The sequence below is a fragment of the Camelus bactrianus genome, chromosome 14 (assembly GCF_048773025.1).
Source record: "Camelus bactrianus isolate YW-2024 breed Bactrian camel chromosome 14, ASM4877302v1, whole genome shotgun sequence".
Classification (NCBI taxonomy): domain Eukaryota; kingdom Metazoa; phylum Chordata; class Mammalia; order Artiodactyla; family Camelidae; genus Camelus; species Camelus bactrianus.
In genome coordinates, this window is record NC_133552.1 from 7112958 (window position 1) to 7138614 (window position 25657).

At 41.0% G+C, this 25657-nt stretch overlaps 1 protein-coding gene and 1 long non-coding RNA gene across 5 annotated transcripts in view; one reads left to right on the top strand and one right to left on the bottom strand.

Moving 5' to 3' along the window:
- The window catches only part of FRY (FRY microtubule binding protein), a 361526-nt gene that overhangs the window by 101897 nt on the left and 233972 nt on the right, over positions 1-25657 (top strand). The window lies entirely within an intron of this gene.
- The window catches only part of LOC123615806 (uncharacterized), a 38493-nt gene continuing 29193 nt past the window's right edge, over positions 16358-25657 (bottom strand). Inside the window, exons 9-11 of the long non-coding RNA XR_012511644.1 lie at positions 23389-25216; positions 19863-19958; positions 16358-16921 (exon numbers count right to left, since the gene is read on the bottom strand). This is a non-coding gene — a long non-coding RNA (uncharacterized LOC123615806). The remainder of the gene's footprint in view (positions 16922-19862; positions 19959-23388; positions 25217-25657) is intronic.

A 25657-nucleotide genomic window follows, 5' to 3' on the forward strand; every position in this document is an offset into this window, starting at 1 on the left:
TTCGCAATGTTGGTTCTTTGATGTTTGGAATAGGTTGTTTACATGATGGAGCAACACAACAAATATCTCAGGAATAACCAGCTTTACAGCCAACAGCAAACTCCTTAGGGCAAGGACTTTATACGTTTGGCACAATTTACTTTTTGTGTATCAGTGCTGCATAAATATTTAATAACAGTTCCTCCCACACCTATTCCTGGCAAGTTGAGCCTTCCTGACTTGTCACGTCCTTAATCAAATATGTATTTCCACATTAGTCACTTGAGGTGTGGTGCCACTTGTAGGCTGGGTTCTCCGGGATGATGCCATCTCTTGGGGTGTGCTCTGGGTGACTGGAATAGAGATAAACAGCTGTGAACATCAATCAGCACTCTATCTTTTCCTTTCTTGAAAAAAATCTCTTCCTTTTTAGAGTTCAGTGATTGACAGAGTGAGCTATATTTTCCCCTAAAGGTAGAAGAGTCACCTTTGTTGCCGTTACACCAAGACCTGGGCTTCATCCTCCAGGCTTTGTAACTAACAGCTGGACCCTGGGCAGCCCACCAGACCTCTCCTGAGGTCCTCTGGCTTGTCTGAAAGAAGATCCTCCTGTGCTAATCATAAATGTTGATTCTGGCCCCAGAGTTTTAATGTACTGCTTATTTCCAGATGTAACAGTTGTGCTTACTTGCTCAGAAAAACAAATTAGCTCATTTCTAAGTATCTTTCTAGTGAACGCGAGAAACATGCTACTGCTTAAATATTTCATCTGTTGTCTGATTTTAAGAAGAATTTACCCAATATTCATTATTTAGACAAAGAGAGTCCTTGTGGCAATGGATTAGAATTCCAAAGTGCATACATACAGAGCAGCATAGCTATTTAATTATGTAAATTTTAAAAGAACAACAAAATATAAAGTGATCAGAAAGAACAGAATCTATTGGCTCTGGGAGACAAAAGTCTACTAATCGTGTGAACTCTGTAAATTCTATGTATTCTGTAGATATCTTCTTTTGTGGTTACTGTGGGAATTATGTAAAACATCCTAAAGTCATAACAATCTCTTTAAAACTGATAACAACTTAAGTTGCATGCAAAACCTCTGCTCATTTACATCTCTGCTCCACCTCCAGTTTCCATTATTGATGTCATGAATTACATCTTTATACATTGTGTGCCTGTTAATATAGATTTATAGTCATTGTTTATGCTTTTGTTTTTTAAATGCTATTGGAAAATGAATGGCGATTTACAAACCAAAATTGCTAGAATTTATTTTTATATTTGTACATATATTGACCTTTACCAGAGGACTTCTATTTTCATGCGGCTTAAAGTTACTATTTAGTATCCTTTTGTCTCAACTTTAAAGACTCCCTTTAGCATTTCTTTCAGGGCACATTGTCTAGTATTAACTCCCTCAGCTTCTGTTTACCTGGGAATGGCTTAATATCTCTCTCATTTTTGAAGAACAGTTTTGCTGGATGTAATATTCTCAGTTGACAGTTTTTCTTTCAGTTCTTTAAATACATTATCCTATTGCCTTCTGGCCTGGAAGATTTCTGCTGAGAAATCCACCAATGACATTATTGACAGTTCCTTGTTTGTAATGAGCCACTTTTCTCTTGCTGCTTCCAGGATTCTCTCTTTGTCTTTGACTTTCTACTGTTTGATTATAATGTGTCTCAGTGAGGGTCTCTGCGGGTTTATCCTACTTAGAGTTTGTTAAGAGTCTTGTATGTGTATATCCATGTCTCTCCTCAGATTTGGGACACTTTCACCATTTTTTTCTTCAAATAAATTCTCTGCTCCCCTCTCTCTAATCCTTCTGGCACCCCCATAATGCGTATATTCATCTGCTTGATGGTATCTCATAAGTCCTGTAGGGTCCTTTCACATTTCTTCATTCTTTTTTCTTTTCGTTCCTCACACTCAAAGATATCAGATGATCCATCTTCAAGTTTTCTGATTCCCTTTTCTACCTGTTTGAATTCACTGTTGAACCCTTCTAGTGAATTTTTGAATTCAGTTATTGTTTTTATCAGCTCCATGATTTCTGTTTGGTTCTGTTTTATAATTTTTAGCTCTTTGTTGATGGTCCCATTTTGTTCATGCATTATTTTCCTAAATTGGCTTACTTTTCTGTCTGTGTTCTCCTTTATCTCACTGAGCAAACTTAAGAAAATTATTTTAAAGTCTTTGTTAAATAAGTCTAAGACCTGTGTTTCTTCAAGGCTGGTTTCTGGAGATTTATTTTGCTCCTTTTAATGGACCACGTTTACCTCTTTCTTTGTATGCCTTGTGATCTTTTGTTGAAAACATGGGCATTTGAGCAAACCATCTTTTTACGCAGTCTTTGGGGCTTGGCTCTGCACCAAGGAGGCTCTGCACTAACCAGCCTGGAATGAAGGCTGAGTCCTCTCAGACTTTCTCTGGGGATATGTCTCCCCTGCCCCTGTGCAGATGCTTCGTTCCCCCTTCAGTTCTCCTGTATACATGGCTGCTTTTCAATCTCTTAATTTTCCTAAGAGTCTTATCCCTGCTCATTCTCAGGACCTTAGATGTTCTGTTGTATTCCTCTGCCTGCAGTCTCTTGCCCCCAGGTGCCCACGGGTCTGCAGTCTCCTGAAGTTGTCCCAGGCCACTGAACTCACCACTGCTTTCAGCAGCCTCCAACCTGATATTCAAAACATGTCACCATTCCCATCAATGCTCTGAGTCACGTCAGAAAGGACAGTCCCTCAGACAAGCCAGAATGTCACAAGCAAGTTCTACTCTTTCCTTCTGTCCTGGAGGAGGGACTGGAAATTGAATGGCCACCTCCTGACCACATCATGCTGCACTGGGGAGGGTGGAGTCAGGGCAAGCAGAAATGCCACAGATGTCCCATTGTTTTGAGTGTGGCTTTTTCTTGGCAAGGTATTCGCTTGCTTGCTGCAGCTTCTTAACTGGTTCTAGACTTCCCACAAAGCTACTTTGGTCCATATGTTGTCATTGTTCATTTGGTATTTCCGTGGGAGAACGAGGGCCTGGAGCTTCCTCGTCTGTCATCTTGCTGATGTCACCCTTGTTAATAAGTAACATAACCCAGGGAGGAAGAGAGGCACATAATAAGAGTGACATAAACAGCTTTGTGTTTTTGAAAAAAAAATAACTCTTAAGATTACACATCCTTGTACAAGCGAAAATAAACTTCAGAGCCAGAGGAACCATTGGAAACCTGCGTATTGGACTAGGTGATAAATGGCAAGGGCCTGAACTAAGACAGAGGCATACATTCAGGAGACATTCAGGAGGGACGGTTCTAAGGCTGTACAGCCTGTTGAAGCATGGGCCAGGGATGTGAAGGCAGAAGAAATATGGAATCAAGAAGGAGACAAGTAGGTCCCAATAACTCTGATTTTAGGCAAGTTTCTTAGCCGTTCTAACTTCATTTCCTCATGTGTTAAGTAGGACAGTTGTGAAGATTAAAAGAGATAACACGTGTCAGTGCCTAGTATATTGTAGGCGACTAAAAGGGTTAGTTTCTTTTTTTCCATCCCTCCACTTCTCACCAGCATTACCAGATTATGCAGCTTAGTGGATGGTGGTGTTACTAACTAAAATGGAGCATCGGAAAAATGCAGGCCAATCTTCTAAATCTCTGGGTGTGCTGGTTTTTTTTTTAAAACTCCTACTCTTTAGTAATAATAATACACAGTAGACAGTCTCTATATAAGGAAGTGTTTGCATTTATGTTTATCTTTCTCAAACAAGCCGTCCTAAGTGTCCTAAAATTATTATCTGATTCCGAGAATATTCCCCTAAAATTAGGCAGGAAGCAGGGTCACTTTTAGCGTACTGGTTGATTCCAGGTTGTTCAGTAAATTCGGAGCAAAGTGGTAAAAATAATTGCTGTCTCCTGGCTCTTGAGCAAATACTTTGTTATCAACTCTGAGGCTTTTAAAAAACTTCTGTGAGAATCTTCTCCAAATGGCTCTAATTTGACAGATTTACAGCCCTGTAAATATATGTGTGCATTCATGATGACAGTTTAAATGTTGTGTTTAGAGATTATGAAAGGAAAATAGAAAAAGGAATTTCAACTGGCCCTTTTTTCCCCTTAGAGCTCTGACCTTTTTATAAATCATGTTTCCATAGGCCAAGATTCAAATTGCTATCACTACTAGAGAATGTCAGTTTTCATGAAGCTACTATTTTATATGGACTGTGCATCTAAGCTCAACAAATCATAGACTAGTAGCTTGTAAAAGATGACAAAGAACGATTCAAAAACCTATTTTTGAGATATTCTAGAGTAATCAGGATAGTGTGTTTAACCCTTGATAAATAACACTATACTTAAGATCTAGGCATCAGATTTTAGAAGATGATCTGTTATGTATCCAAATAGTCCATCCTGATGGAAGAAAAGTCTACTGGCTTGTAAAATATGAAATCTGAAAAGTTGCAATGACTCAGGCTTCTCGCTGGAGGGTGATGTAAGCAGTTGGTGTAAGTGTACCCCTGAGTTCTTCCCTCTAAGTCAGATCCCATTTCCCACACCACCAAGAAATGGAATTTTCCAGAGTCCTGTGTTTGGTTAGTCATATTATATGTTTTGAATTGTTTTCAAGAAAAACAAAAGCTATAAAAATATCAAGTAGCATCATCTAATTCTTTTCGGCTCATCCCATAGCTATGGTACATTTCCTGCATCTCATTTCTTATCTAGTGAAATAGCCAAATAGGTCATCACATGTCACGTCCCGTGGAGAAACGAACAACCACATTTTGGGGGTACTGAAAATGATGAAACACTGGTGGAATTCTCACTATAATTCATTGTAATGCACTGGGAGAGATTTTTGTTTAGCAAAGCCCTGCTATAGCACTGGAAAGACACAATTGTTCAGTGAGTGATGTCTTTACCTATTTTAACGTGTGATATTGTGTTATGCAGAGATTTGGCTCCAGCAGATCATAGGGCTGCATTTCTCAGAGGTGCCAAATGGACATGCACAGACACAGAGAATAGTTATGCTCTTAAAGCCTTGTCTCTTCAGAGGCTGGCTCAGATGATAACGTTGCCTCACAAAGTCCTAATGTAATTGAAGCAGGTGCCCACCTGGATAACTGCTGACTTCCCAGACTCACCTCCGCGCTCCAGGCACACTGAACTCCCAGCAGTCACGCCTTTTCCTTCACCCTGGGCATCTCCGACACCACCATTCACATGCGTCCCCTCCCCTTCACGCTGTCCCCACTGGCTGAAATAGGCTTCTTCCCTCCCCGCTCCACCAGTGCCCGCTTTGTCCTATATTCCAGGCTCCAGAACTTGGCTTAGGCTCGAGCCCTTCTGGGAAGCTGCCTCGACTTCCATGTTGAGGTGGGTCTCCTTCTAAGCGCTCCCGAGAGCCCTCTGCAAACCCTGGTTGTAGCGTTCTAGCCCTTTGCTTATTTTCCCCATTGGATAGTGAGCTTCTTGAGGATCAAAACCATCAAACTTGTCTTTTAATTAACAACACCGAGAATACTGCCTGGCACCTGGGGTGGAGGGGAATGCAACAAACATGTGTGGAATGAGTAAGGAGACAAAGGAATGAGTGATGTCATCCTGGTCTGTAAATGAAAGATTAACAAGAATTGTAACTAACTCTTACCAAGTTTTTTCCATGGGCCAGGCATGGTGTTGCGCTTTTTGAGAAGCATCCACTCATGTATTCCCTTCAACAACTCTGTGAGACAGATATCTTTATTTTCCCCATTCTAGGAATGAGAAAACTGAGACACAGAGAGTTAAATGACCAAGATCCCACCACACCAACAGATTTCAGCCTTTGATTTGTTGAGCCCTTTACAGTCTGCCCTGTGGGGAGATGCCCCAGGCCCAACAACTCAGACTAAGAGGACAGTCTGAGGAAGACTGCATAGTCTGAGCCTTATTACAATACAGAATAAAATCTGGTGAAAACTGACATCCACCATGGCTGCAAATGGAGGTCAGGGGGGAAGTTGTCAGAAAAGGGGCCACATGCACGTGAGATGAGACGTTTGTGTGGAGCAGAGGGAGTAGCCCAGACTGCAAAACCTGCCTGCATCCTTTTGGTGGTCCTTGGGGACTTTATGCTGAAAAACTCAGAAATTTAAAACAGAAAACAAAGACCTGTCAGCTGGTGTCACTGCTGTCTGCTTCCTGGCACGGGGTTCCAAAGCCACTTTAGATCTAGAGAGGAGACTGTTGTCTCCATGAGGTCAGGGTCATTTCTGCTTTTGTACTTTACGATTAACACCGTATGTCAAGCCTTTAGCACAATACTTGGCACGTAACAGGTGCTAACTAAGTATTTGTTTAAAAGAAGGCATAGGTGGCGTAGAGAGCAAATGCTTTACAATCAGAAAGATTGAGGTTGGAAGCCTGTACCTGTCACTGATTAACTCTCTGGCCTTGGATAAATGACTTGACCTCTCAGAGTTTCAGTTTCCTCGTGTGAAATGAGGACAATATGATTCACCTTACCTGGTGGTTTGTATGTTGCTTGGGTGTGTAATGATTAGTAGGGCAGAGGGCATCACACGGCGGGTGGGGGGAACCCACGGATTGTGCATGGCTGAACAGTGACTTGCGTACGAGGTAAACAGGTAAGAAGACGGGGCGGAAGCATGCAAGAAATAAAACTTCACATAAAAATAAGTAAGCTGCAGAAAATTAGGATTGATGTGTGACTAGAATGCGCCAGAAATGCAACAGAAGGGGAGAGAACCAGCTTTTCTAATCCTTACTAAGCTGATTAGTTATTTCCCACTTATTGACTTTTAGGCCCCGCTATGGGTAATCTCATTTTTTTCATATTGGTTTCTTGTTTACCTCTAGAAAAGTTTTAATAATAACTCATATAAATAAGAAACCGATTTTATAGTATAGAGATTTACAAGGACTGTCTTTAGGAGATTCTGCCATTTTTTTAGAACACAAGAAACTTATTTTGAAACTCTCATATGGTCTCCCAAAGTGCTTCCTAGAAATCTTTTTAGAACATTAATTTGGCAGAAAATAGACATCACAATTTGGTAAGAAGCCTAAAATCCTCATTTGTCCTTTGTTTTGGGGATAGTGTACTCCATTTAGGCGTGTGTGTGTGTGTGTGTGTGTGTGTGTTTGTGTGTGTGTGTGTGTTTGTACTTCAGTAAAATAGTGTTACATATTGCAGATGTTGGCTGAGGACTCTTAAATAAACAAAAACTAAATAAGAAACAGCACCACTGTCATCCAACTATGCTGACCTGCTCAAAGGCTCCTCCTTACTCTCCTGTCGTTTCATATTCACAGATAGCTGTTAGCACTAAGCCTCCCGCCAAGAATTTCTTTCTGATTTTCCAAGCACTCTTCCATCATTTAAACAGCACCTCCAATCTAATCAAGTCTGAACACCGATTGGGAAAAAACCTGTCCACTTGCATGTAAACCTCCAAGTTCTCCATCATTGGATCGGGATACCAGCTTCCTTGATTCTCCCAAGAATGGATGTGCCTGTCCCTTTAACTCGTAACATAGCTTCCCTTTATGTTATTTGTGGTTTATATCACTGTAGGTCTTTTTCCTTTAAATTAAAAAAATAATTATGAAGTGCTTCAAAAACAAAAGAATTTCAAAAATACGGTATCAGACACCCACCCTCAAACTAAAACAGATGCTAATAAATTAAGGAATTAAACCTTGCAGGTGCAGCTAAATCTCCATCTCTGTCCTTTCCCCACTTCTCCTTCCAAAGAGATAAGCATGGTTCCTGGCACTGGGGGACTTCATTTCTACGAAATGTCTCAATAATTCTACTATGTGTATATATATATATATATATACACACACACACATATATATATATACACCCCCTCAAAACTCTACTTTGTCATAAGTCCAAAGTCGTATTTCTTATCTCCACACTGGCCAAGCCCCTAGGTTCCCGAGAGCAGCCACTGTGCCCTGATACCACCTCCCAGGGCCGCTGTCATGTCACCTCACGTCTCAATGGTTTTCAGTCCCTGGGGCATTTTGGGAACCCTGTGATGTCCCCTTCTCTCTTACAAACTTAGCTATGCATGTAAAAGTAAGCACTTTAGCCAGCATATCTGAGTGGCTTTAACAGGAATGTTTTCGGGTGCTGTTCCAGAAAGCAGAAGTTCTAGCTTGAGTTTCACGGACCCATCACTTTCCTGCAGTAGTTCTCTCACGCCTTGTGTTGCTGCTTTGATGGGACTGTGCTTAACAGGTACCGTGTCTCCTATCAGTGTGGATTAGGGCCCTTATATCTGAAAGAGTGAGTCTCTCAGACCTGTTTTCTTCGCTACCTCCGAACTATAAGATTCTGTGACTCTTAGGAACTGTAACATGAATGACAAGTACTTAGCATGTGACAAAATTTTTTTACAATAATGTGAACTAAATGTTAGCATAATACTGCATAAAATATTTTATAGCAAGCTTAAAAAAACAAATTTCATTCCCTTTGTTAAGAATACTTCCTAGAGGGGAAGGATATCGCTCAAATGGTAGAGTGCACGCTTAGCATGCATGAGATCCTGGGTTCAATTCCCAGTACCTCCTCTAAAAATAAAAGACCAAATTTAAGACCAAAGACCAAAAAAACCTAATTACCTCCCTCCTCCTCCACTAAAAAAGAAAAATTTCCTAGAACTGACCATACATATTTTCTAAAAAAGATATGTATGGTCATGAAGGAAAATGATTTGCTTAATAAACGTGGATGTCAGTTTTAGCAAATTACCTCAAAAGTGTGCCTTCTTTTCCTTGATGATGGGTATTTTGTGATCTTTTTCTTAATAAAGCTTCTTTTGCCCTCATCCACTCCTTAGTCAAGACCACTGCCAGGTTTTTAATTATAAAGCCACTTCCTTCATGGGTTGATGGAGGTGATTACTGGAAGGATAAAACTAGAAATCTCAGTTCAGTAAAGTTTCACCCTAAACATTGTTCTGAAAGAGTCATCTTTTGTTCCAGAAAACCTGGCGTGGGACTCTGACCCCTGGGCCAAGTTACACCTATGTTTTCCAATGTCTCTGATGCTTGGCTACAGTGTACGTGTTGTTCACTTAAAAGCCAGTAAAACTGAAGGTACACAATGGGCTCTTAGCCAGACTGAGGACTAACACTGAGTAATTTAAAATTCTTCCTGATCAAACGTGTCCTTGTGAGATTGGTGGAGATAACTTGTTCCTTGGGCTATCCAGCCGGGAACCACGCACCGATGCACCGTCCCAGATGGTTGGCCTGAGCTGCCCCCGGGGGTTGCATGAAGTGTCATTTACATGCCTGGGGCTTGGGGACCCCAGGCCACGCCTCTGCCAGCTCCCTCTTCCTGACGCAAGTCTGTACTCAGTTTCAAACCATGACTAAAAGCCTTTATGTTTTAAGAATATAATGGGATAGTTATATTCCCCCATTATATAGAAGGGATTGAAATACATTTTCTATCACTTGGCGGGGGATGGACATAAGCATAGGAAAACTGACTATGATGGAAAGTGAAGGAACTGTTAAAAGGGCAGTGGTGGGATAACCCTGGCAGATGATTCTGGAAGTTTCAAAGAAGTCTTGAGGTGGAAGTTTGTCAGTCCCGAGAGTCTGGGGGAAAGGTGAGCCCTTTAAGGTCCTTGTCACGCAGGAGTTGTAATTGGGGCTCTCTCTTGGAGTGCAGGAAAAGAATTCAAGTGACGTCCAGACCAAGTGACAGGAAACCTGGATTCCAGTCCTGGCTCTGCCTCACAGTGCCGTCGTGTGACGCAGGGCAAGACCCAGACCCTGTGGTCCACGGTCTCCTTTGTCTGGACTTCTGCCGAGGCTGGAGTGATGACCTGTGGTTCTTTTCGTCTCTGAAGAGCTTGCAGATCCTTTCCAAATACAGCCGATTTTAACTGTCTCCTGTAGTACAGGTGCACCTCTCGTGGAAGTCTGGGACACATCCGCCACCTTCATCTTCGGAGACACACTTTCTTCACCTCACTGGCTTACATGGGATTGAGTGACCTGCTCCTCTGTTCACTGGAAGCCATGTTGTTTCCTTGAGATTCACTCCTCCGTGGCTTTACGTTAGTTGAATGCTGACGTTAACTTTTTTACTTCTCTATTTTAGTTTAACTACTAGGGGCATCTATTAATGATATTTCAACCTTCCTACCATGCCACTGACCTGCATCTAGGTCCGTTTATTTGTTTGTGTATTCATTCAACAAACATTAAGTTTCTCCAGTGTTCCAAGCCCTGCAAAGGCTGGGATTGAGGTTGCAAAGTGGACAAGCATGTGTTCTGTAGTAATAATCACAACATTATGTACTCTATTCCAATAAAAGCCAACACAGTGTCATGAGACCACATAGGAAGCAGCTCTTTGCTCTATTATGTTCCTGAAACAGAAGATCTTGTCTCCTGACCCTTAAATCCACTACTAACCAATAAACCATATTCTGATCAGAACTCTCTACTTGCTTCCATATTATTGAACAATTTTCCTTCTACTTCATATTCTGGTTAGTCACTGAAATACACCTAGTCACTTACTTCTCTGTCCCCATGTAGTTTCTTCAGAAAATGGCACTTACATTTGTTTCTGTTTTCTCAAATGGGTATCAGGTGCAAAATGTTAAGAAGTCAGCTACATTTGGAAATCACTCCACAAAGAAAAGTTGCTCTCTAAGGCATTGTACTTACTAGTAAAGACATAACAAAAATTAGAGATAAAAACGTAGTAGTCAACCAATTATATTTAGAGTTGGTTTATTCAAATGTATTTTTGTTCTTAATGGCCTACCCTAGAGGTATTTGAATGCCTCAGTGTTTGAATGTCCAGAGATAACCTGGAGATGTGAGATTTGTTCAGAGTGTAGCTAGAAATCAAGGGTGTGAATCTGTGAAGAGGAAAAGCAGAAAAAGAAATCTGCATAGAGGTATGACGAAAGATGACGACGAAATACCGTGTTTTTCTGAAAAGAAGACAACCTCTTTATCTACGTAGTTTAATTGGAAAAAGGGGGTGCACTGAAATTTGAGAAAATCAATATCTATTGATGAAAGGACGCAGTTGACGGTTAACATGTTTATTGATAGTTAAACACAGCATAGAATTAGTTAGATTAGAATTAGATTCAAACAATTTAACCATAGTTAAAGCGAGGAAGAATTTTAAGATAGAAAACACAGTGCCTGTAGTGAAAGTTATACAGAAACGTGAGGTATATAAGCTGAAGACAGTAATAGAGTCACGTGTCGGAAGGACTAATGCAGCAGAAGCCATGCGTTAGAAGGCAGGTGGGCAGTGGCCTGAGCTGTCCTTTCTTCCAACCCGGGAATGAGTAATACCCGCGGTGTGTCTGTTGGATTTTAAATGGTTCTTTGACCTCTTCTGGAAACTTTCAGAAATGAGGTGTTTTCTAATCTGAAAATCAGATTACATTCTCTAGGTCTTCTAATTGCAAGAATCTTCCTCATAGTGCAGCCAAATTCAGCCTCTTGTGCCATTTGCCTGGCTCTGGGCTCTGAAGACGCGCGAGGCCAACCCATTCTTTCTTCACTGTGACAGCCCTTTGTGAATACTTGAAGAATCTGGACATGCTTTTTCTGAGTTGCTCTTCTCAACCTCAGTATCTCCCAGTTTTCAAATCATCGTTCATAGGAGCTTGTTTCCGTACTTTTCAATATCCTGGGCCTCAGTTCCTCAAGGTTCCTTTGAAACTGTGGGGCTGAGACCTCTGACAAGGTCTGAGCATTGCTTGAAGGGCCAATGGGCTCTTATTCATCCAGCTCAAGGTTATGTTTCCTTTTGAAGGGTAGTCCTATCATGTTATTGTTTATAAAGAGAGTTTAGTATTTTTATTCCCAACCTTTCTGAGCCTTTGGTATATCTATTCTAGGGTTTTTTGTTTGTTTTATTTACAGACACTAATTGAGCACCATGCTGTTTCAGGTGCAATGTCAGGCCCTGGGGGCAAAAGACGGATTAGATTCAGGCTGGAGGATTTTATGATGTCTATGTGGGAGTGACAGACACGTAAAAAATAATTACAATGTGTCATGTGATAGAAATGTGAACTCAGTGCTCTAAGAATCTAAGAAAAGAAATGAACTGCCTGGGAGGTGGGCAGGGACTAGTAAAGACTAACCATTCATGCCTTCATTCAATAAATAAATGTTTTCTGATACACTTCTGTATGCGAGACTCATAGACACTCGTGTATGATTATGAATCCTCCAAGTATGGTATCAGGTCGTATTTTTCTGGTTTATCTCTGAAAGTTTAATGAAAGATTGTGAGAACTTCCTTGCTACATTCCCTTGGTCTTTTCATCTTGTAATACAAGAAGAGGTTAATATCGTGAATAACTATTGGTTCCTAACGATTACTAATTTATTTTCAAAGTACTGAAAAACTACTTGTTTTATAACTTGCTCTTGGATTCGAATATCAAGTAAAACCCATGTTGTAGTTTTACAGTTTCTAGAATATGCTTCTCCCCTTTCTTTGGAATTTACCATTTCTTCCCTTTGTTGTAATTTCTCCAAGACCAATAAAGGCAGTTTCATGATCATGTCTACATTTTCTCCAGATGCTCGTTTATGATTTGTTTGGCTGTGAGGACTGGAACTCAAAGTGGCTGGGTGCTCTCTTACTATCTCTTCCTTACACTAGGCATTTATTCCGTCTAACTCATGTTGTAATTTTAAAATTAAGTTTACTGATTACGACAACAGACAGAAAATACTTGTGAGGAATTCAGTACCCTGACCACAGTATTGAATCCATCCCTCTTTCATTCAGTGGGTATTTATGAGTGTGAGTTGGGATCCAGATGCTGGCTTTGGATGTACCTGAAAAGAAACATCTTTAGCTCAACAATTTGTACTTTTATGCCCTTAGCTGTGGTTCATTCTGGGCTTCTAGCCTTCCTGCCACAGAATGCACAGATTTGGGCTGCTTTCATGTTATTTCTTCATTAAGTTTCTGTACCTCTGCTTCTGAAGTCCCAGTGTCTATATATGTTTCTATTTTTATTTTTCATAAGGATCACTGGGGGCGTGGGTTCAGAATATTTTTTAAGCTCTATTCCTTTTAAACTCCCTGGCCAAAAAAAAAAAATAAAAAAGTACTCATCTTTTCTTTGAAATAGTAACAAAGGATAAGAAAAAGAATATAGGCAAATTGTTGGGGGAGAACATTACACGGTTAACATGTAAATAATAAGAGAATGAACAATGGTCTAGGCACCGCACTCGGTCGAAGCTAGTCTGTACGTGGCTGCGAGTTGTGAGGGGAGCTCCCTGTCTTAAATATGCTTGATCTTTTTTCTTTAGTGCTTAACTTATTTTTTGAATATACATTTTTAGTATAATACCTATTCACATGATGTAAAACATAAGAAGTATAAAAACTACACAGTGAAAAGCCGCCCTCCTTTTCTTACATCCCGTCCGTCCAGTTCCTGTCCTCTCTTGCCCCGCTGGTGACCACAATTATTTTCTTTATCCATACATAAGTAAATATGAATACAGATCACCTCTTTTACACAGAAGGTAGCATATTATAAAAATCGTTTTGAACCTGCTTTTTTACACTTAATATATCATAGTGCTTTCTTCATGTCAGTACACAGAGAAGGTCTTTGCTGTTTCTTAAGGATACATGTATTCCATCGATACGTGTACTATTATTTACTTACCTACAACCCTACTGATGGACATTTAGGTTGTTTCCAACATTTCATTATGACAGACAGTGCTGTAGTGAATAACCTGGTGTATGTATTATTCCCAGTATAAGCCAGTATAGCTGCAGAATCTGTTTCCAAAAGTGGAATTATGTGTATTTGTAATTTGGATAGAGAGTTGCCAATAATACGGATCCTCCAATCACACAAGAGTACCTGTTTTCCCATAATCTCACGAACAGAAGTTTTGTCCAACTTAATTTACTGCTAAAGCTTATTATAAACAGATTTTATAACCAACAGATTTTTTAAATCTTCCCTGATGCCTACAGCTATGACCTTTCTTCATACCCTTTGTGGAGAACATACCACTGCTCACCTCATTTTCCCTAATTTCAGAGCATAAGGTGCCACTTGTCATCTTCTCGCCTCAAGCTTGCATATGCAACAAGGATCATGTTTATCAAGGTGTTTTTCTCTTTTACATTGCCTTATGTTCAAAATATCCCTATTGTGCAAGGGACATGCCTGTAGAGGGTTAGGTTTGTTGTGGCAGAAATGCAAAGTGAAAGAAGGAATTGTTATTTACCTTTCTAACATCCAAAGCCAAGTTTGTTTTTTTGTTGAAGAAAGAAAAGGGATTTTTAATATTTTTTAGTTCTCATTGACATACCAAAATTTAGATCTTACAGACTATCAAATATACTAAAATCTACTTCTAATTTAATACATCCAAGAAATATCTACCTGTCCTCAGTGAAAATAAAAGGAATTTTGTATGCAGTATACATAAGTATGTGTGTAATATTTTCAGGATGTCATAAGAAATTAACAAAAGGAGTATCACTAGGCAAGGTGGCCAAGTGATTTTAATGAAACAGACCTGGTTATTTAGCGTGTGGATAAGAGATACTGTGCTGCAGGGTAAAGAACAAACATCGTAGTTTTAAAAACTGAACTTAAGAATAATAAAAGGCATTAGTCATTTTCTAGGTTTGGGCTGTCTGCACCAGAGGTTCTTTAACACGTGGATTCTTTTTCCACCTTTGACCCATTCAGAATGTTCTAACACTCTGAAAAAGTGGTGCATGATAATAAGAACTGGAGAATGCTAGGGAGGAGGGCAGGGTTCAGTGGCTACCGAGTGAAGACAAAGGGCTGATTTGTTGCTCTTTTAGTTGCTAGAAAAGATCATTAAGGCCGGATAGGATGCACGTGGTAAAGGAGGGCACCTAAACAAACAGGTATTGAATTTGGAGAATGCCTACAAGACTGTTCTGGGCTACGTTCCCAGGGCAGACTCAGAAGTTACCTGCCCCTGCCAGGTCCCTACTAATCTCTTCCCCTCAGAAGGGAACATTTTATCCATGGCTGTACGAGGTGCCTCTTGAAAGCTCCAAGTCTGATTTTTTTCCCCTATATGCTTAACTGGTAAAGTGTGAAGTTTTGAGTAATTACATTAAGTAATTTTTGATGATGGAATGAATCCAGTGTTCCCTGAAACTGCCCTCGTGGCCCCATATGAAGGAAAGACTTCACAGACACTTCAGTGTACCTACAACTGAGAAATTGATGTCAGTCTCTAGATTCAGGCTGATGGCTCCTGGAGAGAATGCAACTTCATGCTGAATTATAAGACATGTGGGATGCCATCTGTGAAATAAGAAACTGAACACGTTATTTAAATTCTTGGTTTTCTCTTAGCCTTTAATCAGAAATGTAAACGAGGTGCTTGGTATATTGTTCTGGAATAAACCACTGAGGCTTCTTTTGCCTTTCCTTATCATTTTGTACTGATGAAATGTAGAAAATATGCCAAGTGCTGCATCCTGCACTTTTTACCGCAGGCATTTAACAGAACGGCAGCTTTCGATGTACGTGGACCTGTCAGTTGCACACACTCAGTACCTGCTGCGTGGCAATTTCAGGTTACCATCTTCCCCATCGTGTACTCTCCTCTAATGAAGCTTCCATTATTCCATTCGAATAGCCATGTTCTGCAAATGAACTTATTTACAAAACAGAAACAGATTCACAGACATAGAAAACAAAGAAGACTTCGTGGGAATTACTTATTTTATACATCTGAATTTCACTTCACTAAGACTTAGTGGTGAGGACTTAACCCTGCTCAGCCCAGGAATTAGAGGTCTGGCAAACCTTGTTGGAGCTGTCAGAGCCACCAGGGGTGCTCAAATGACCCAAAGGAAGAGGCGGGAATGGCAGAGACCAGTAAATAACAGGAGCAAGAGCTGGTACCAGCTCTGGTTTAATTGGAGAAAATAAAGAAGTGTGATATTATTGACTGTCAAGTGTTGGGGAGCGCTGCATATCTAATATCCTGTAAAAAAAAACAAAAACAAAAACAAAAAAACAAAAAACCGGTGGCTCGCCACTGCCCACAGAAATAAAAAAAATCTAAAATTGCTTTAGAGGCATGCCAGGCTCTCTACATGAAGCTCCACATCTTTCCTTGGAATTTCAAACCCACCGTCCCCCCAGCCACCCTGGTTCCATTGCTGTCCCCTGATGTGATTTTGCTTGGCCGCCTCCCTGCCTTTAGTCTGTGGTGACATTGGGCAGTTCGGGATTTTTGATGGGTTCCATGTGTGGGGAAGAACCTTTGACCCTTGACTTCTCACAGACCTATTGCCCATCTCTCTCCTTTCTATCTCCTTATTTCTCACCACCCACTACCTCCCAACCCAGTATCTTCCTGCATCACATAAATACTCAATATCTCAGTAAAAAGAATCTCACTTTGCAGCTAATCAAACATTTAAATACCTTGTCATTTCTTTACCTGATATAGTCATTCGTTCACCCAATAAATACTCAACAGATACACCAGGCACTATGCTTGGTCCTAGGAATTCAAAGAGGAATAGGCCATGGATCCAAAAAAAAGCCTGCAATTCTGAAAGAAACTGAGAGAACTAGATTCCCAAGAAGAAGGCTCATCTTTGATTGTGAAAGTGATTTGATTTTATGGTTGCTTGTTTATACCTGTTTGGAAGAGTTCCGGATTACAAGTGACGAAAAGATGTTTTGAAGACTTTTTTGCGTTTGCCTCATTGACACAATCTTTGTTTGCTTTAAATATTGAACAATTAATAACTGTTCCTTATCATCCATTGTGGTACTTTATGCATTTTTAGTAAGAACAATAGTTAAAGGGCCACACACTCTGACGCAGGATCTCTCAAAGTCCACTTTCCCAGTCCACTGTCTTTGAAGCATGAAAAGCCTGAAACAGAATGTCACGGGAGAGATCATTTAGCCAAAGTAGGACATTAAACAGCGTATGGGTCATAACTTGAGAAAGTCTGGGTATAGGCATGTGAACATGATTTTTTTTTCTTTCAACATAGGTGCCAAAGGAGGGAAGGACAATACATTGGACAGTATCCCATTAGAACAAAAACTATATAAGACAAATAAAGGCCAGAGGTTTTATTTTCCCAAGAGATTAAATCTGGATGGGCAAAGATGATGGTGTCCCAAAGGACAGAGACATCCCCTGGGGAGATGCTGAACACGTCTCAAATTAATGTCTCCAGTCACACCTGAGTATTCTTTTGGCTGGAGTATTTTAATAGATATTTATTTTGAAAAAAAAAAAAAGAGGCATAATAAAATCTATCAATTTTAATTCTGAAATTTCTAGGATATGATTTCAGTTCATTTCCCATGGATTTTGCTCTTTTCTACGATGATGTTTAATATGCTTGTCATGAGAAAGAAGTATTTTCTTTTAGGTTCACTACCTGGACAGTGGTAAATAGATGATGTGGAAACTTACCTGACATGATGAAGTACTTTCTGAAATATAAATTACCTTCTCTCCATAACATTTGGTTTATGACTTAAGGATTGCCTATTTATTTTGATTTTCCCAGCCCCTAGAGTTTATGGGGAGAAATGTTAGCTCTGACCAAAAACAAAATGTTTCCATACATTATATTGTTAGCTAAGTTTTCACCTTGAATTTTCTACTTATGGGTTATGATTTATGCATGAATGGTTCAGCCATTACTTTTGGAATATTTGGAATATGGTTGGTTATATTAAATAGATCTGCCACTGGAACATGCCCAAGTTACAGAAAATAATAGTTAGGAATAACATCTTCTATGTGTGTAGCACATTATGCATTCATGTGTAGTTTGATATTTAATTATGAAGCCAAGCATAGGAGTCAAATAATACTATTATTCCCAGTTTGCAAATGAAAAAACTGAGACTCTGAGTGGTTATGTAATTTACTAAGAAACACACCTATCGATGGCAGAGTTCAAATCAAATTGTTTTGACTCCAGATCCAGCATTGAGTCTATTTTTTCCTTAAAAATTATTACTTTTTCTGTTTCTCTGAGACAGTATGTCTCTGGAATCTGGAGACCTGAACTTAAATCCCAGTCCCACCATTCACTAAACATGTGGCTTAGACAAGGTACTTGACCTCACAAAGCCTTAGATCCTAAGACCGTACTGTCCAGATGATGATTGACCTACATCTTGGGATTGTGAAGATTAAGTCAGATCATACTTGTAAAGCTCAAGCATGCAGGAACCACTCAATAAATGTTGGCTGTTTTAATTTTTATTCTCAGAAAAATTCTTAGGGAAATGTTTTAAGAGTTGGTATGAGATTTCCACTCTTTGAACTCTCAAGTTTCAGAATGTCTGGCCCAATTCTTCAACATTTTTTCTTGTTTTCCCCACCACTAATACTCTTTGGCAAAGATGTCTAACCATGCACGAGTCCCCCAAACTCCATATTTCTTTCTTTCCCGTGGTTCAGTGCACAATGGTTTAGCTAATTGCCCAAGAGCACAGACAAAAACCTAGTAGTAGAGATAAACCTAGAATGTCCTAAGGGTTCATTAGTTAGGCAGCAAAACTCAATATTTCTATTTGGTGTTCTCTTACCACACCTAGCAATGACCTTGTAATTCCACATGTACCACATTAAGAGTTAGTCCTCTTTTTCCATCTCTTCTACAGTATGAATTTCTCTTGCTTATAATTCAATTTAAATGACACTGTTGGGGAAATTCTCAAGTAATAAATCCAAAAATGTCAACCTTACTCTTCTGAAACTATAATTAGATGTATGTTAGAATTTACCACTCTATCCTACTGGTCTCTTAAGTTCTTTCATATTTTTGGTCTCTTCCTCTGTCTGGGCTGTATTCTGGATAATGTCTTCAGATGTATCTTCCAGTTCGCCAATTCTTTCTTCTAGCTGTATTGAATTTGTTGTTAAATCTATTTCTAACTTCAATTATTGTATTTTTATCTCTAGAAGTTTGCTTCTTTGCCTAATCGATTTGCATATCTTTTAACATTTCTGGTTCCTTGAACATATTCTTCAATCTTGTCTTTTATTTATTTAAACATGGTATATATGGTTATTTTGGAGTCTGTATTCACTAACTCCATTATCCAAAATTCTTGGTGGGGGTCTATTTTTGCTGTCTGTTGTTTCTGTTAATTGTTTCTCATGATACCTTATTTCCTTTTGTATTTAGCTAGCTAGATTGTGTGTGTGTGTGTGTGTGTGTGTGTGTGTACTACTTATTTTCCTTGGAATTTTGTGTGTGACAGTTCTTTGAACCCAAGGCATTTATGCATTTGTTTAGAGAGGTTTGGCATCTACTTGTACCAGAACACGACCTGAGGGTACTACCCATCAAAGATCACTCCAAATCAGAATTCTGGCCTGAAATGCTTTGGACTACCTAAGTGGTGTGAATTTGAGCTCCAAGCTAACGTAAAGCTGATTTGTACACCCGGATTTTAACAGAGATTCTTTTCTTCTCTGTTTATTACCTAAATTTGAAAATATACTATTTATTTGGTATTTCCTTGTGTGTAGAGGAGTGGGTGTCATTTTCTATTCGCTTACACTAAGGGTGTAGCCCTTTGCAGTCTCAACTTTACGTTGGAGAGGAAGTCAGACTACGCCCCATCCAGGAGCAACCTCTAGACTCTACCAGCACCCGGTGTGGTCATGAATATCAAAGCTAAAGTTCATGCAGTTTAGCAAGTGGCCCAGAGACAGAAAGTCAGCTGCAGTGCTCCACTTAACCATGAGTTCCTTCACCTAGGTTTTAGGTCCAAGAATTTAAATATTTTATCTAGAATGTTTAAGTTGTTTCCAGCAGGAGGGTCAGTCCACGTACCTCTTGTCCATATTGCTCAAAGCAGAAGTCCCTCCCCATATTTTTACTGATTCCATCTTTGTTTCAAATTTGGTATCAATTTGGTAAAATTGGCAACTGGAAGAAAAGAAATTGGATCCAATAAAAATCAGAAACATGTGGCTAAGCAGTCAACTGAGTTACTCCTTCTAGACAATCATACAGTTCATGCACCTGAACTCACTCTACAATGGTGACAGTAACTGTCTTGCCAGGATGGCAATCACACTGGCCCTCGCTCAGAGGAAAGCCTCAGACTGATTCCATGCAGGCTTCCAAGATACACAGGGCCCTCAGCCTCTGGCTTGATGTGTCCAGAACTGCCGAGTATCAGACTGAGAGTTGCCCACACTAGAAGGGCAGGCAGACAGACAGTGGGGAAGGATGGGGGCGTTACGTGGACTCTTTGGGATACAGTGGAGCTTATCCAGAGAAGTTCAAAGAGAAAGGGCTAAATTGACCAGCAGGTGTTCTCCCCGGAAAGCAACAAGAAAGATAGATCTGGGTTAATGAAGCTTCTCTGCAGCTCCCTAGGCTCTTGCCAGAAGACCTTTCACCTTGACCCCACTGCCCCAACCACAACTTCTACCCTCTTCAGCTACAGTTTTCTGCCCTCCGGCCTCTGCTCCTCTTCTGTTCTTTTCCAGTCTGATGTCATTTATCAAGCAGAAAAATCTCTCTGTATAAATAGGCGTCCAAATCTTTTTCTGTGGAGCAGTTTTCATAGCCTTCTCAGCAAGACGAAGACAAATTTGGAGCTGTGGGTTAAGGCCATAGTTTCAAGATTTGTTTTTAAACTTTCCTGAACTGGTTAAATACTTAGAAAATTAAAAGTACATACAAAGAATATTCACTTTTTTTTGGTTTTATAAGTTAGAATGTAATTTTTTAAATGACTGCAAACTAGTTTCTGCTATTGTATCCGTTTACTGCATGAGAAACCAGTCAAAATGCAGCAGCTTAATGCACGTTTATTGTTGCCCTACATCCGAGGCTCTTCACATCTGGGCCTGCTCGCCAGGGGCTGGGCGGCCCAGGACGCGCTCATTCACACGCCTGGGCTCTTGGTGTGGGCAGCTCGGATGGATGGGGCCTACTCCACGTGGTCTCTCATCCCAGGAAGCCAACCCAGGCTCGCTCATGTGTGGCCAGAGGGTTCTCAGCAGCAAAGGAGGAAGCCCCCGTGCACAAGTCCCGTTGCCAAAGCAAGGCACATGGGCACGCTCAGATCTGAGGGCTGGAGAGACAGTCCTCCTCTTGCTGGAAGGCGCTTCCAGGTCCTACCTCAAGTGAACAAACAGGAAAGGATTGTGATCATTTATCCTGCAGTCGACTGCAATTATAAGTATCATTTCATAGAAAAGAAGTATCTTACCAAAAAAAGGATAAAAATTCCTTAAGTGTCAAATATTTTTAGCTTTATGAAAAAACCTCACCACATTGTCCTTTATTATTATTACTAATACCAGGAACTGTTGAAAACTTCATTCCTGTCCCATTATTTTAGAAAACAGTGCTGGGAACTCTAATGTTAGGAAACTGAATCTGGCAGCGTTGCCTCGGATTAGAGAGAAGGGTGGGAGACTAGAGGGAGGGAGGGAGGCCAGATAAGAATCCAGATAAAAGATAACGTGAGAGCATGAAGTGGCCGTTGAAATAATGAGGGAGCAGGGAAATATGATAAGTAGCTCAGGGAGGCTGGGCTGTGTGCGTGTGTGCGCGTGCGTGTGTGCGTGTGCGTGTGTGTGTGTAAGTGTAAGGGAAAGGATGGAGTCCTGATTCTGGGGATTCCACTTTGGGATAATCCAAAAACTTGATAAGCATCCCGTATTGGTTTTCTATTATTGAGTGACAAGCTGCCACTAACTAAGCAATTTAAAACAACACCCACGTTTTATCTCACAGTTTGCTTGGGTGAGGAGTCCTTGTTGTCTGTGAGCTGGGACCCTGCTGTCTTCAAGCCAGCAAGGGGACGTCGAAGCCCCCACGTTGCTGCCAGATTTCTGCCACCAGCCCGAGGAAGCGCTCTGCTTTGAAGGGCTCGTGTGATCAGATCCACCCTACTCGATAATCTCCCTGTTTTAAGGTCACTTCTGCCATGTGACATAACACTGCATAACACGATCGTGGGAGTGGTATCCCATTCATGGGTTCTGGGGATTAGGGCAGGACAGCTTTGGGGAGCAAGTTTAGAAATTCTGCCTACCAAGTCATCTCTTGGAAAAGGATCATGATACAATTAGATTTTTTTTCATGAAGATATAATTTTATTGTGAAATCATTATCATCTCACAGGATTATTGTTTGACGCATATATTAACAATAAGAAAATGGGTTGTGAATATAAAGAGCTGGAATGAGCACAGACCCACAGACTTGGACTTCGAAAACCACTTCCACTCCTTACAAGCCGGATGACCTTAGGCAGGTCAATGGCATCCAGGGAACATCTGTCCTCCTGAGGGTTTTATTACTGCCTGCCACTAGGTGTCACCTACACAGCTGGGAGAAGATAGGCTCCTGGTGGCTGTTTCCTCTCTCTCGGGGGCTGAGCTGGACAGAGATCTGTGAAGCCTCCCTGTTGTGGATTCCAGAATTCGAGCTTCTCGTCCCGGGGGATTCGGAAGCTTGGAGGGACCTTGAGGAACCCAGTTCTTCCAAAGGTGCGAGCCACACATGGGAAGGGGCTTATCGTCTGTGCAGTAGCGGGTGGGGATACGGGTGGCGATGAGGAGACGGGCTGGGATGCCTTTGTTAGGCTTTGCACATCCTTCACCAAGATCCTGCGGCCTGTCTGGTTTTGGCAGGGAAGTGAAGCTTTTTCTTGCCCTGCCCGCCTCAGCAGCATGGCTTGGCACCTTCGAGACAGGAGTGGATGATACGGGCCAACGTGAAAACCAAAGTGCTGGCATTCAGGGTCCCCGAAGGAGGGGTGGAACTCCTTGTTGCAAAGGCCCACGTGACACTTGGCTGGACCATGTTCCCTGTTGTTCTTCACTGGGTCAAACAAACAAACTTTAGATACACCTCGGGGCCCCCAGGTTTCCAGGTCAGGAAGCTGGCAGGAGAGGGCAGAGCCGTGTAGATTTGAGCCCAGGCCCACTGCATGCAGGGTGCCAATAGAATATAAGACTTGCCAAAGAGAACTCTCTTGCAGGATGTAGGATGCAGGCTTAGAAGGAGACGCCAGCTCTAAATTGATGCTTGTTACCTGTTGCGGTGAATGAGCTACAATGAGGGGATGCATGTCTGTGTTTGCTTCTTTAGCACCAGACTCCAATTATCCAACTCCTCTAGCAGTAACTGCACATGTCTTCATTAACCAGTACCACTGAGGGAAATACAGACCTCACCAGTTCAACAGTATGTTTTATTAATGCATATACTCTCTGTGCAGAGATCACTGATGTTTCAACAGCTTAATGGTACATGGAAGGCTTCAGCATTTTAAAAGCACACAGAAAAATGTAGAAGGTGAATTATAAGGGAATTGATTTTTTTTTCTTACCTTGTGTTATGGGAAAGTTAGTCTTGAGAGTTATCCCCAGAAGCTGGAGTCTGCAGCCTTTTATGACTTTCTCAAAAGGACATTAGAATATGAAGAAATAACAGGAAAACAAATCAGTTGTGACTTTGCAAAAGACATTTATCCAAGCAGATAATACAATAACTAAATCAAATAGTCAAGAGATGCAGACAGTGTAAAGGCCGTGAAGGCCTGTACGTCTTAAGGTTCCAGCAATCCAGTGGGAGGCTGGGATCTGTGAACACCCGGGGGCCCCTGGCCCTCCCCTCGGCTGGCTTGTTCTCTGGTAGGGACCTGGGTTTTAGTCAAGGACCTATTTCTCCTTGCCAGTGAGTCTCGGCTTGTGTCTGTAACATGAATTCATGAAGTGTAAAACCCTGGGATCTGTGCACATGCCCGTGTCTTTTCTTAACGTCATTTATAATCAGATCCTTTTTCCTGTTTCAGTTCTGCCTTGACAGTCCTGAGTAGGTTTATTTTTTATGCTAGAAGTAGATTTGGTGATGAGAGGGTTTTATTTTTTATGTTAGAAGTGTATTTGGTGACGAGAGAGATTTCCGGTTTTGCAAAAGGAGTAAGAAGGATGAATGGCGTTTTCAAGTTTTTACTGTGGATCAATATAATCCTCATTATGACCCTTTGAGATAGACTGTTACTAGGATCTCAGTTTATAGAAACCTAGGGCTCAGGAGGGTCTAGTGATGTTCCCAGGGACGTGGCTAGGATGGGACGGAGCAGGACTCCTAGCTGGGCCGGAGGACTCCGGACACCACTTTGGGGCGTCTGCCCATGGTGTTTGTCAGGAAGTGTGTGCTCAGCTGAGCCTGTGGCCGGAGCCTGCCACGTCCCCATGGACAGCATGTCCCCGTGGACAGCGTGTCCCCGTGGACAGCACGACACAGGCTGGCAGTCCTAAAGGGGGGGTCCCCAGCCCTTCAAATGTATGAGATGGGCTTTCGCCTTCGGGCCGTCTTTCTACCGCCCATTTCAAAGGAGGAACTGGTTTTTCCAAGCCCCACTCTCCTAATTTGCAAAATGGGTTGAATTTTTCCTCTACTTAAAATATATAAAATATAGGAACCTCAGACCACATAACGTAGTCATGTGCTCATGAAAATATCTTGAATCACCTCGTATCAGGCGTTATTGTAATTTTCTCTTATAATTCAGCTTTAATACATAGATGAGGCCTAAATTCTATTTTTCCTTGAAATTACCATGCCATTTTCTGATAAGAATTACTTTTAGATTCTTTTTTAAATACCTAGATTGTATTTTGCTTCTTGACAGATATTTTGTGAGTTTTGTGTTTCCTCTGGAAAAGGGGGTAAGGGGGTACACCATTGAAAAACAACTTTAGAGCACTTTCTTGCTCGCCCCTAAGATAGCATTTAATGGAGAATCTCTACTCCCAGGGCTGTGCTGGCATCCTCACTCAGCCGAGTGTGCGGGAGCATTTTGAGATGAATTCTTAATCACATAGAATAAATTCTTCTAAGAGCAGAGGCCAGGCTGAGGGGAAATATGCTCCCTGTTCGTAAAGATTACCTTATTTGTCCATGAGAAAACCTCTCCTCTAGGGGTCACGTTTTCTCCCAGAATATTCTAGAATGTGACTTAGAAGAACACAGTAAATCAAATCTCGTCTCCTGCACATTGGTGAGTGTCACGGCCAGGCCATGACACAGTGGCCTGGTTGCATAGATTAAGCTGCTGAGTGACTTCTCCTGGCGGCCACAGAAGGCATCAAGTGTCACCTCGGAAATGGACCACAGGCCGGGATGCTCTCTGACTCAGAAGCAACCCAGATCTATGCAATAAAAGATAAAAAATGGCAACCAGTTTGGGTGGATCACCTTTCTTAAACTCAGTCAAACTTTTATTTTAAAAAAAGTCAAAATTCTTTTAGTCTCTCAAAAAAGAGACGTTATCTTCTACTCCAAAAACAGCCAGAGTTAGACTTGTGTACAAAATGCATGTTTAGTTGGTGACACATTGGAGAATTGTTTTTGTGAAGTAGCATGTTCCTTTTCTTCCCCATAAAATAATTTTTGAGCTGTAACTTTTGTTCAGATTATTAATGTGTCAGGTTTTGTACCCTAGCCAGTATGATTTTATTTAGCCTTATTAAAGTGCTGTGAATGTCAGAGTGGCTCAGTTCCTGTTTAAACCTTCCTATGCTAACATCATATATCCATCTGAAATTCCAAGATCGTGTGCCTCAAAATAATCAACAGGCAGATCATTTATT